Source organism: Pinus tabuliformis, chromosome 7 (genome assembly GCF_031772625.1).
Source record: "Pinus tabuliformis cultivar Carrire ecotype Pingquan chromosome 7, CPIR1, whole genome shotgun sequence".
NCBI classification, from domain to species: Eukaryota; Viridiplantae; Streptophyta; class Pinopsida; order Pinales; family Pinaceae; genus Pinus; species Pinus tabuliformis.
In genome coordinates, this window is record NC_142293.1 from 1889879329 (window position 1) to 1889891868 (window position 12540).

A 12540-nucleotide genomic window follows, 5' to 3' on the forward strand; every position below is an offset into this window, starting at 1 on the left:
TGGAGGAAGTGAGAAGGTTGTAGCCTTCAGTAGGTTGGCACCTACATACTAGTAAACATATCATATAGTACAAGAGAAAGGGGGTTGTTGTTCCTTTCTAGTAGAAGCTGGAGAATGAGAGAAGGTGATAGCCTTCTGCAGGTAGAAGCCTGCGTACTGGTATGAGTCTGTGCCAGTACAATGTTGTAAACAAATTTTCTTATTATTAAAAGAAGACATAGATGATAGCAACAAGTGGTTTTTACCCACATTGGGTTTCTACCTTACATCTTGGTGTTCATGTGTGTTTCTTATGTGTGATGATCTGTTCCATTTTACCGCACATGTTTATTGTTCACATGGTTAATGAATTTTTGATGCACTAATTAAAGATCAACATATAATTGATTAACTTAATCATAAGTTTACTGTATATACGCTAATTGCATTAAACACAATTACGTGTACACACAGGTTCCCTTAACTGAAGTTGTGTATATGAATCTAAGTATGGAAATGAAAAAGTTAGTGATTTTCTAATATTGATTCACCCCCTCTTAGTATTATTTCCAACAATTGGTATAAGGTTGATCACTTGAAGGAGATCTATAGAATAGTGGGAAAGAAGCAAAAGGAGAAAACGCCTCAGAAGAAGAAGACGTCTCAAAGGAACTATGACACTGGGAGAATCAATTGTGGATTATGTGGAAGAAACTCTTCAGATTCAAAATCACCTCAGAATGAACATGAACAAGAAAAAGAACTATCAGGTATGAATTTGTTATCCTCTAAGCGAAATAGCTCAATTTTATCTTATGGGTTAGGAAGAAAGATATAAAATAGAGGTAGAAGCTAAAAGGCTTACGGAAAAAATTAGAGATGAACAAGATCTATTGGAAAAAATGGAATGTGCCTTCAAAGAAGAAGCTACCAAACTAAAATCTCAACTAGATGAAGGAAACAAAGTAAGGAAGCAACTCAAGGAAAAGGAAGACCAATGTCAAAAGCTGCAGGATGAAGTGACATCATTAAGAAATGAAGTAAATGAAAGGACCTCAACAATCAAGAAACTCAGAGATAGATCGAATTACTATGAAAGTCTTGAAGCTAAGATCCTCTCACTAAAAGAAGATCTTGAAAGATCACATTATCAGAATAAAGAGCTACTCCAACCTCTTGAAAAACAAGAAAATGAAGTTCTTGAATTAAGGAAACAGATGGAAGAAGGAAGAAAAGTTGAAGAAATCATGAAGCAGTATCTTGAAAAGGAAGAGAAACATCAAGTTGAGGTAAATATATGAAAAGGTAAATTAGAAGAAAAGGATAAGCTCATACAATTTAAAGATAGTACTAAGATCTTGGATTATATTCTTAGTAGTCAAAGGTCTCCTGATATCAAAATTGGTCTTAGATTTCATGAATCTATTGAACGTGAATCTAGCTCACAAAGGAACTCTAATAGAAAATTTGAAATACTCAACAAGGAAATGAGAGGTCAATCCCATCAATAACCAAGGAAAGAAATTCTTCAAATAAAATCTTGCACTCCTAAATATGCAAGTGATAGTCGGTCATTTCCCCAGATGAATAATCTTTAATTCTTTATATGTCATAATCTTGGACACATAGCAGCAAGATGTAGAAGAAGAATGGTTCAAGACCATCACATAGAAAGATCATCAGCTTCCAGGTACTTTAAGGGATATTTTTTTTCTTGCAATATGTTTGGTCATAAAGCCATTGAATGCTATAGAAGAAATATCAAACATTTAAGATGTTATGCATGTAACAAGCTTGGAAATATAGCAAAGGACTGTAGGAGGAAATTTCAGGCACCATAAAAAAAGGAGAAATCATCATCACACTAGAAGATATGGAAGAATGAGGAAGTACAGTAAAAAAAATGTGGCATGGAATAGTACACAAACATAACGGACTCAGGGGGAGCTGGAAGTGTGAAACTTCAATGTTATAAATCTCATACACAAGTTTCCTGAAGACAATCCACATATATACGCGAGTTCGAAGCTGCACAGTCATGTATATGTGGTTTGAGAAAAATGCAGTAGGACAGACTCAGAGAAACTAATTTTATATGATTTAGACAATTATCAGTTATCTTCTCTATCGTGATGATAGATTTCTACAGTATGTGGAGGTTATTTAGAACTATTTTTTATCCTCACAAGTTATTGATAACTTGATGTATATCTGATTGATGGTGATTCCTTGATTCTTCTTACTAATATATGCAGTGATCAGATCTGACAATGAACAGGTGAGACAGGTTCAGGGGGAGAACATGCTATGCTTCTAATAAAGCATTGTTGGCATTATGATTAGAAGTCCTTGGTACTTAATTAATGATTATGATGCTTATATGGATACATCTTGCTATGTCATGATTAAGAGTTGTCCATGATAAAATCTCATATGATTCTTGGGGTCACATAGTTGGTATTCAAATCAAATTTATGGATGATTGTAGATGACTCGATTCATATAGTACATATATGTTAAGGACAAATAGAAGTACAAAGATTGAGTACACAACCTCATTATTTAATGATGAAGCCACTCATTTGTGTTGTTGTCATCATGCCTTCTAAATATCATATGGTGCAGTTATGATACAAGATTCCTATAGTTCTTGGCTCTCACATGGTTTAGGATTGTTGTTGTTGAGGATATCAAGAAATCTTGACAAATGATCTTGAGCTCATGGTTTGCTAGATACATTGATACATGGATGATTACTTAAGCTGAATATTGACAAATATTGTTGGTTGGCCAAGAGAATGATGTTATTGCAGGTCTCATGAAGACATATCTATTTGAAGACATGGATATTTGAAGACATCACTTACTTAGTCACATAATGATGATGAGTCCTTACCTCACGATGATAGGTTGATACTTACATATGTTGACTATCATGGTTTATGCTTATCAGATGGGGGATGTTCCCTAGTGAGGATATATGGTTGATATATTGAAGGTTCTTGTGGAAAGATCATGTTGTTCTTGATGACGATGTTATGATCATAGATGATGACTATGGTGTTTTCACGTACATATGATATGATGTGAATGATTTTGTGCTACTACTTGGAGATATGACATATGCAGAGGTTATGACAAGGCTCTTTCTACTAAGGAAATGAAGCAAGTTGATCTTGATAAAATCAAGAGGCTTAGTTGATATCTATATGAAGACATTTTTTTGTCACAGGTTGATGAAATTTACACTGTCATATCTTGGGAACTAATGATGGACATATATAGGTTGTTGGTCTGAATGTTGTTGATATATTCTTATGGATAAGATCATACATGGTGTATGATAAGTTGCTGATGACTATCATGGTATTGTTTAGATATTTGGTCTCTGTTATAAATGTCATGTATATCATTCAATACAAAGGTCATATCAAGACCCATGATGTAATGGTTTGTCTCTTTCTGTTGTAGTCTTTTCTATGAGTACCTTTTGTTCATATAATGTAATTTTTAACCCCGCTGTGCATGGGAAGGATGATGTAATATTTCAGTCATGTATAAACAATTGGTATATAGTATATCTCCACTTGGTTGGGTGGATGAGTCAAGTTTATCCCCAGTTGGTTGGGAATATGAATGTATGTATGAGTCATTGATGATAGGAAGGTTAAACTCACATAGTTGAGTTATAGAGTCATGTTATTTTCTTGAAAATATTTGCAGACTCTGCATGTGCTCAGGGGGAGCATGGATGATACAGTACATCTCAGCATGAACAAAGGGGGAGTTCAACCAAAGAATTCATCATGTGCCTAGGGGGAGCATGATTAATATTCATTTATTCAAATATGAAAATCTTTTGCTCTTAGGGGGAGAAGATATTGGTCTGCCCTTTGCCCTTGATGTCAAAGGGGGAGAGTGACTTGGTGTTGTTTTTGCCATCAAGTCCAAAGGGGGAGGTTGTTGGCATTATGATGCATGTGTTGTACTTGATGGCAACCAATTTTTAGTAGAACAACTCACTTGTACATGGTAACTAGATGAATCTACAGAAGAGATATCATATGTGACATAATGCATGACAGTAGTATTTATAGATGTGATGAAATGCAGAGTAGCTTCAAGAAATCAGTTCAGAAGGAAACTCTCTTAGATGAAAGATCACAGTATAGTAGGTAAACAACAAAGAAAAAGAAAGAAAATTATACATGCAGGTTCTGTTATGAAACCAACTCAAGAAAAGATAGAAAAGAAAGATCAACGCCTTAGAATTCAGCCTCTTCGAGGGGGCAACCTCCTTTACATTACATAAATGAACAATTCTTGGATGATACAAATGACAAAACCTCCTTTATATATATATGAGTCTAAGGAGTCACAATATAATCCATCCGACCTAACAATAATAATATAAAGCCACAAAAATAAAAATAGAGGGATTCTATGGGGCACAGAAATAACAATATGGGGGTAATAAGGGCACAACAATATAAATAAGGGGTATAAATACAATAGTAATGGGGTAATCACTAGTATTATAGGGACCCAACAGGTTCACTATATACCAAGTCGCGTATAGGAACAAGGTATACACAGGTTCACCATAGACCAAGTCGCATATACATACACATGCAATTTCACAGAAGGGAAAGTGTGTACATGTTGGAAAACTAAGTTTTTTTCCATGGTATTTCATCCATAGTATTTTGGTCCATGGTATTGGTTTGAGGTATTGACCCTAGGTATTGATCCAAGGTATTGATACTAAGTGGTTTTGGTCCATGGTATTGTCCAAGGCCTAAGACTATAAAAGGAGGAGAAGATCATTAGGCCAAGACAAAAAAAAAAAAACATAAGATATCTGATAAAGTGTGAGATCAAGTATGCAGGTTATGGGTTTATGATGCTTAGCTTAATCTAAACTAAGGAGGAGCCTTAACAGTTGGTGGTGGACAAGATCTAATGATGGATCGAGATCTTAAGATTTGGCATGAATAATCTTTATATGGTTTGTTCATGTTTATTCTAGATCTATATACAAATGCATGTTTTGATCTATAAATATTATGATCTAGTTACAACTAAAGTCTGGAATAAAAACAAATTTATGAATGAATATTTATAGATGTATACGCGAGTTGACCTTGGTAAAAGCGCGTATACACGCATTTCTGACATATCAAAGTAGCGTATATCTTGTGATCTATGATTTTTGAAGTTACAATTGGTACTGGGTGTTGATGCAGAGTTCTAGGTTTTACATTGTGTTGTGGTGACTATTTTTCTGGTGACAATATTCTGCTTATTTAGACTGGTTGATTGTGATTAGCTTCAGTATTGATGGATGAAATCTAATGATGGATTAGGATCATAATTACTTATCATTATGTGATCTAATAATGGATGGGTTGGACCTAATCACTAACACATGTTTCATCCTCTATATCTGATTATGTCTGAAGTCTGGAAGTGTAGGAAAGTGTTTGCAGAGCTACACGCGCGTTTGCTTTAGGGATGCTATGTATACATGCAGGTTGGATTCTTCCAAAAAGTCTATACCTTATGAAGCATGGTCTTTAAGATTACAACTGATTCTGAATGATAATGTAGCTTAGATCTGTGCATTGGTTACAATGATCTATCTGTTGAAGTTGATTAGTTAAAGTATTAATGATTCAATTGTGTCAAAGGTTCAGAGATTGTCAGTGATTGATTGAGTTTGGTTGATTCAAATTGAGTCTCATTGATTGGATAATATAGATGTATTACATCGGTGATTGATTTGAGCTTCAATGTTATTGATAGGTCCAATATGAAAATTGGATGAAACGTGGCCTTCAGATTTTGATGTTGTGTTCCAGGAGTATCCAGTATGAAAATTTATGAAATGTAGTCCCTAGAGGGAGTGAGAAGGTTGTAGCCTCTAGTAGGCCGACACTTACGTGTTGGTAAACATATCAGCCAGTAAAATATCAAAGGGGTTGTTTCTCCCTTCTAGTAGAAGCTGGAGAACGAGAGAAGGTGATAGCCTTCTACAGGTAGAAGCCTGCGTATTGGTACGAGTTTGTGCCAATACAATGTTGTAAACCATTTTTCTTATTATTAAAACAAGACAGTGATGATATCAGCAGGTGGCTTTTACCCACATTGGGTTTCCACCTTACATCTTGGTGTTCATGTGTGTTTCTTATCTATGATGATCTATTCTATTTTACTGCACCTATTTACTATTCACATGGTTAATGAATTTTTGATGCACTGATTAAAGATCAACATATAATAGATTAACTAAATCATAAGATTACTAGATATACTCTAGTTTCATTAAACACAGTTGTGTATACACGTGGGTTCCCTTAACTGAAGTATCGTATATGAATCTAAGTATGGAAATGAAAAATTTAGTGATTTTCTAATACTGATTCAACCCCCCCCCCCCCCCCCCCCCCTCTCAGTATTAATCCCAACAAATTATTCTTCCACTAAGATATTCTAATTGGATTGCCAACCTAGTACCTGTTAGGGAAAAGAATGGTGAAATTAGAATCTTTGTTGATTTTAGAAACTCAAATAAAGAATCACTAAAGGATAACTATGCATTAGCTAAGATGGATCAGTTACTTCAACAAGTTTCTGGAGCTAACAGCCTTTCTATGTTAGATGGTGTTATCACTGAGGTTGTTCCCTTTGACTCCTAAGGGAATACGGCTGAGGTGACCACAAACCAATCTTTGGATCACAGGTTCTAGCCTACCTGCAATCAGAGAGGGCTCTCTCCTTAGAATTTAGCTTTGTTTAGTAATGTTTTTAGGCTAGTTATGAATGCACTGAATTTTGTTTAAAATTTTGGTTGAATGATATCTTCTAACAGCTAAAATGCAATGTTCAAGGGTTTCAGTCCATTGGGCATTGGAGTCTGTGATTATGTGTTGTTTGAGGTATTTAGTGAGAATGGTGATACTGCAGGGCTAGATGGGCACTCATGAAACAATCTTCAAATTTGGGACTATGGACTGTTTCCAGCCAGTGAGAGGCAACTAAGAATCTTTCACTATGCTGGTGATGTGGAGAAATGAAATATTACTCAGGAGAAACTCATAATTCCTTAACAGTATTTACTATGAAAGATTCAGTGTGAATGTGAGCAATTAAGAATTTCACATTCATAACTAATTCTGAAGAAAACATAAATAACAGCAGAGATTGAGTTTAGGGTGTTCAATGAACAAATCTTGAACAATTCTTTTTCTCTAATGCTAAGCCTAAGAAACATACACCATAAGCGGATTATGAAAGAGAGTAAAACATAATAACACGGATCAGAAAACTTATTGTGACATGAAATAACGCAGAAATCCTGCAGCATCAAGCAAGCTCATCACAACACTTCAAACAACTCAGAACTTCAGAAATTCCATCAGCTTCTTGTATTAAAAGTCTGAAATTACAGTATAGCTTTTCAGAAGAGAAATCAACAACCCCAATAAGTTTATGCGTGGGGATATATGTACAACTGTTTTTACAAAAATATCTTAACGATGAGTCATTTGCTCAATAACTTTCTTTACCAACTTTCAAAAATGGCAGATGCAATAGTTATTGCTACTTTAAATGAACAATGAATGACTGTTCACTTCTGTCAGAAATCCTTTGACTTTTGGAGGCAACCGGGTCGGTCGAGTGCTTTGCATTGATTTTGAGAAATCTGCCCTTTACTGCCTTGTCATGGTGCGGCTGCCTCAGCCCCGTCATCTGCATTTGTAGGTCCTGCTTTGGTTGCCAAATTTGATTGCTGAGTTGGCCTTTTCCGCTTCTTTTCCAGTCAGAGCAAATATATTAATATTCTGAAAATGCTGACTTGTGATCGATACACAAAAATCTGGTGAATAAACATGTTTCTTCACATCAATGTTTGTATCATGCCCATCCACCATTCCTGTGTAGGCAATTGGTGTCTCAGGATTTTGCCTAAGGTCTCATCTACCTCAGTGTATTTGTAATAGTTTGGAGGAACTTCAAAAAGATGTCTAATCTCATTCATAATAAAGAATAAATTCTCTAGCTTGTCATAAAGACTTTGCCCAGATGGAGGCCCTGTTTCCTCTAGGGCACTTGCTGATGCAATGATCTAGTTTGTGGCATATGTATTGACTCTTGTGGCATAGTTTTCATGAGATAGTAACCTTCCTGCACTGGTTACCAAGCTGGGAAGACCTCTGTTGTGAAATGCTGTGATTTTTTCAATAAATTTTTTCACATCTGCCTGCATTTCTTGACACCTTCTGTCCAATGTCTGTACATGATTTCTCAAGGTAAGCACTCTCTTTACTAGTAAAATGGTATCAGTTCTGCTGGTGATACTCATTGCTGCCAGTTGGGGGCCAGTGCAATTGTTAAGGACATTGATCATCCTGTTGGCTATTTTAGGCATATTTCCTAGAGATGCCCTAGCTCTCTGATTTTCTGATTGGGCCCTGCCTATGAGATCCATATGCTCATGGATAGTTTCGATATACTGCAACTGGTCTGTAATATATTGACCAATGTTGGCCCATAGGATCTTCTTAATTTCAACTATAACCTTATCAAGAGAAAGCTCTTTTTCAGCTCCTTTATTCTTTTTTCAAGAGCCCTTACCTCTCTTGTTCTTTCAGTTATGCTCTGCTTTGATTTATCATATTTTTCTTCAAAAGCAGCCAATTTATCTTTGGTCTCTTTTAGTTCAGCCATCTATGTTTCTAGTGCTTCAATCTCCTTCATCATATTCTACATGCTGAGGTTGGGTCCTTGTTCTGATGTTGTTGTTGGTGCTGATACTCCTGTAGCTGGTGCTGAACCTGAAGGGCCTGCCTCTAATGTTTGTCCGGTGGGAGGACCTACTGCAAATGTCTGTGTTAGCTGCATTGGTAATTCACCTTGTCTTGTTTTCAATGCTACCTCCAATGCACTCTCTGTTTCCATCAATCTCTTGTATAAACTCAGGAGTAAAGCAACAACATCCTGGTCCTTCTTTTGCTCTGCCACCTCTCCAGTCTGAGGGTGAAGGGTAGCTGGCAGCTTGATATGCTTTCTCATAGCTGCTATGTCTTCATCTCTTTTCTTTAATAGTTCCTCTACACCCCTAGGGTCTTTTGGATCATGTCCCAACTCTATGATGATCTCTTCCAAGGACTTGATTCTATTTTCCTTGGCTTCAGATGATGCCTTTTCTAATTCTAGCTGAGCAGTAGTATTGTGCAAAGAATTTTGCAATTAGTGTGCCAGTAGGGTTTTATTAGCTAATGTGGAATAGATCATCTCCACGGTTTGCCTGTGTAGCTCGATCTGGTCCATGGGGTGGATGTCTTTGGCGAAAATCTCCAAATTAGTTCTGATATAATCAACAGTTGTTTGAGGTTGCTGCATAGTAGGCCTAAAATGACTAAGAGTCATTTTTTGTTCTTGAATATCATAAGCAGACATTAGCCTCTGCTGATTAGTTGGTGCCATTTTCAAGATTTGATTGTAGATTTGGTACTTGAGAGGCTCATTTCTTTTCTTGATATCTATGAACTACTGCTTGATGTTAGAGTCCGCCTTGGATCGCTGCCTTGAAGAACTCACCTCTGCCCCATGTGGCATGTCTTGTCCTTGCTGTAAGGAACTGGCCGATGTTTCAATGCTAGGAGGGAGCATAGTATCGATTGGTCTCTCTGGAAATTCCTCCTTTGAAAAGGGATTTAGCCTCTGTCTTTTCTCGCCTTGCTGGTCTGTTGAAGTAGTAGGAGGAGTGTCCTCTTGCCTATCCCTTTTCCTTGTTCTTTCCTCATTAGTAGGTGTTTGTAAAACTGAAGATTCAACTGTTACCTCCTGCCTTGGAGGGATTTGCTCTTGTGTTTGTTGTTCTGTGGAGGCAGGTGCCTTAGCTATACCTTCTTGCTGTTCTACTTGTTGTTCCACATTAGGAGGTGACTCCTCTTGGTGTACTGTTTTTCCTTTAGCCATGACTGCTACTTGATCAGTTGTTTTGGCAGACTGCTGGGGAACGGTGGATGAAGAGGTAGCTTCTCCAAGATGCTGAGGGGCTGAAGACCAAACCTATCCAAAATATTCCAAGTCAACTGCCTTTTCCAAAGTTTTAATGGCTTTTTCTGTTAATTCCTCTTCAGAATAATCCTCCACTAATGTGCCTTCCCTCCACTCTAGTTGGTTAGCATGTTTTTCAATTTCTGGAATGCTAAATTGATCATAGGTGGCAAGCCTATACTTGATTCTTGTGAGGCTTATGAAATGGTTAGGGTCATAGGGTGCCCAATAGAAGCTTGTCTTGAGGAGGAGGCCCTTTAGAATTTTGTCTGCCTCTTCCCAAGCTTCTTCCCTCTTGTTAAAGATAAATGGACCCAACTGATGCTTAATTTTCAGCTGTGCTTTCTTGTTTCTGCTATGAAAGTAGATCATATCTGCATTGCCAAACTGCTGGAAGTATTCTAATGAAAAGAGTCTCATGGGAACATACTTTTGTAGTCTGTATGGGGCTAGCTCACAGCCATATATTCTGATCACTATGTGGTCTTGGTAGAAGTACCAATCTCCAATGCTGTAGTTCTTAGAAAGTTGGATGATTTTTTGCATATCATCAGTGAGTCTAGGAGGAGGGGAACTCTGCAGCAGGGAAAAGGCTGGGTGAATGAAGAGGTCAATAAACTCACAGTAGTTGTATGGTTAATAATGAATATGATGGCAGACTGATGTCCAGAACATTACAGATCTTCTGTTTCCCTTTGCATCTAATTTCTTGAGGAAAACTGGAAAGCTATCAGGTTGATTGTACAATAGCAGATGATATATATAGGAGGTGTATTTGAATACCCTCTCTCTCTCCAGGTTCATGAACTGTTCATGAATATTATCAGTTATAAATGTAGCATAGTCATATTGGACATCAGGGGGTTCCCCTGGGATGAACATGGATAGCATTACCAAGGTTGTCTCATCCACAAACTCACTGGTTTTGAACCATAAGATGGAGGATATCATGTCTAATAGCAGTCTCCCTATGTCATTGAACCAGACATGTAGATAAGGGGGAGGCTGTCGGGGCTGAAATTCTGGAAGCATAAACAATTGGCCAATTCTTGTGATTTGCGAGTTGGAGAGCTTAGCACCTTGCTCTAGTAAAAGCTGCATAGAAAGAGGAGTCAGTGGCTTTGCAGATTGAAACTGTAGCATTTGGTTGATGGCTTCAGGAGTGATATGGAATAAGACAGAGCCTGAAGGACTCAGAACAACCCTTTGATTGGGGTCATAATTTGTGTAGCATTGGTGAATCAAATCAGGGAACTCATTGACCTGAGGGAGATAATAGATTGGCAAGTGGGATTTCTAGATTCCCAAGAGGTCAGTACCATCTCTATGTTTCTTCTTTAACTCACAAACGGTTTCTATGTGGTATTTGTTACACAGCTCTACAGTTTCTCTCATTTGATAATCTCTGTCAGCAAGGGCCAACCATTCTAGGTCCTTATGTGGGGCATTCAAAGGTGCAATATTTAATGCCACAGGGGTCTCCATTGTTAACTGTTATTTGGAGTTGTGTTTGAACTTGAATTTGTGGAAAAAGTAACACAAGGCAGTGAATTTCAATGAACAGGGCAATTTGCAGAGAGGAAACAGGTAAATTGGGGTGAAACAGAGTTGAAATGCTCCTGAGAGAGGTTAAAAGAGCCAATGCTAGGACTGAGTATTGCTTTCACAGTGGATTTTGTCTGGCAATGGCTTTGAGTCGCAAATGCGCAATAAGCTGTGGAATTTTGGTAATTTTGAGCAATGGGGGTCCTCTACAGGTGAATTTGGGGATTACAGTGGGGGATGGAAGTTCTTCCTGCTCAGGATTTCTAGCAATTCTTATGTTTCCCTCTTTTCGGGTTCAATTTAGTGAATTTTGCAAGGACCAAGGTATGTAGAGGGAGTTTGATAAGTACCTGGGAATAGTATGACGACGGTGTTGAAGGTCGGGTGAGTACACGGCGCCAGCAGCGAGGGAGCAAGCTTTGGAGTTGGCAGACAGGCAAAGTAAACAGTCATGCAGGAATACAGTGCGTATTTGGCGAAAAAATGGGAAAAAACAACTTTTGCGCGATAATATAGGAAATCTGGTATTTGGCGCCTTTTTAGTGGATGACGTCAGCATGACGTCATTGGTCCAGTTGGGTATGGAAGAGTGACGTGGTGACTAGTGATTGGGTTGACATGGACGAGCGACGTGGCGGACAGGTCAGAGAAATGGCGGAAGGTAGGGTGATGTAGTGCTGATGCGGAGATGATGTGGGGTGGGAGCGGGACAACGGTAACAAAGAGTGGTAAGCAGTATTTATCGGACCGCTTAATGTACGGGCCAGGTAATGGTCAGAGGCCACCCGCTCCAGTAACAGACGAGCACGCGTCCCCGGCCCTACGTCACCCTCTGACAGATTTCGAGCGGTAAAGGACGAGCAGAGGGGGTGGTCCGAAATTACTGTGGGCCATCGGATGGGAGGGTCTGGATCCGACGGATGACGGGCTGTGAACATGTGAACGTGATAC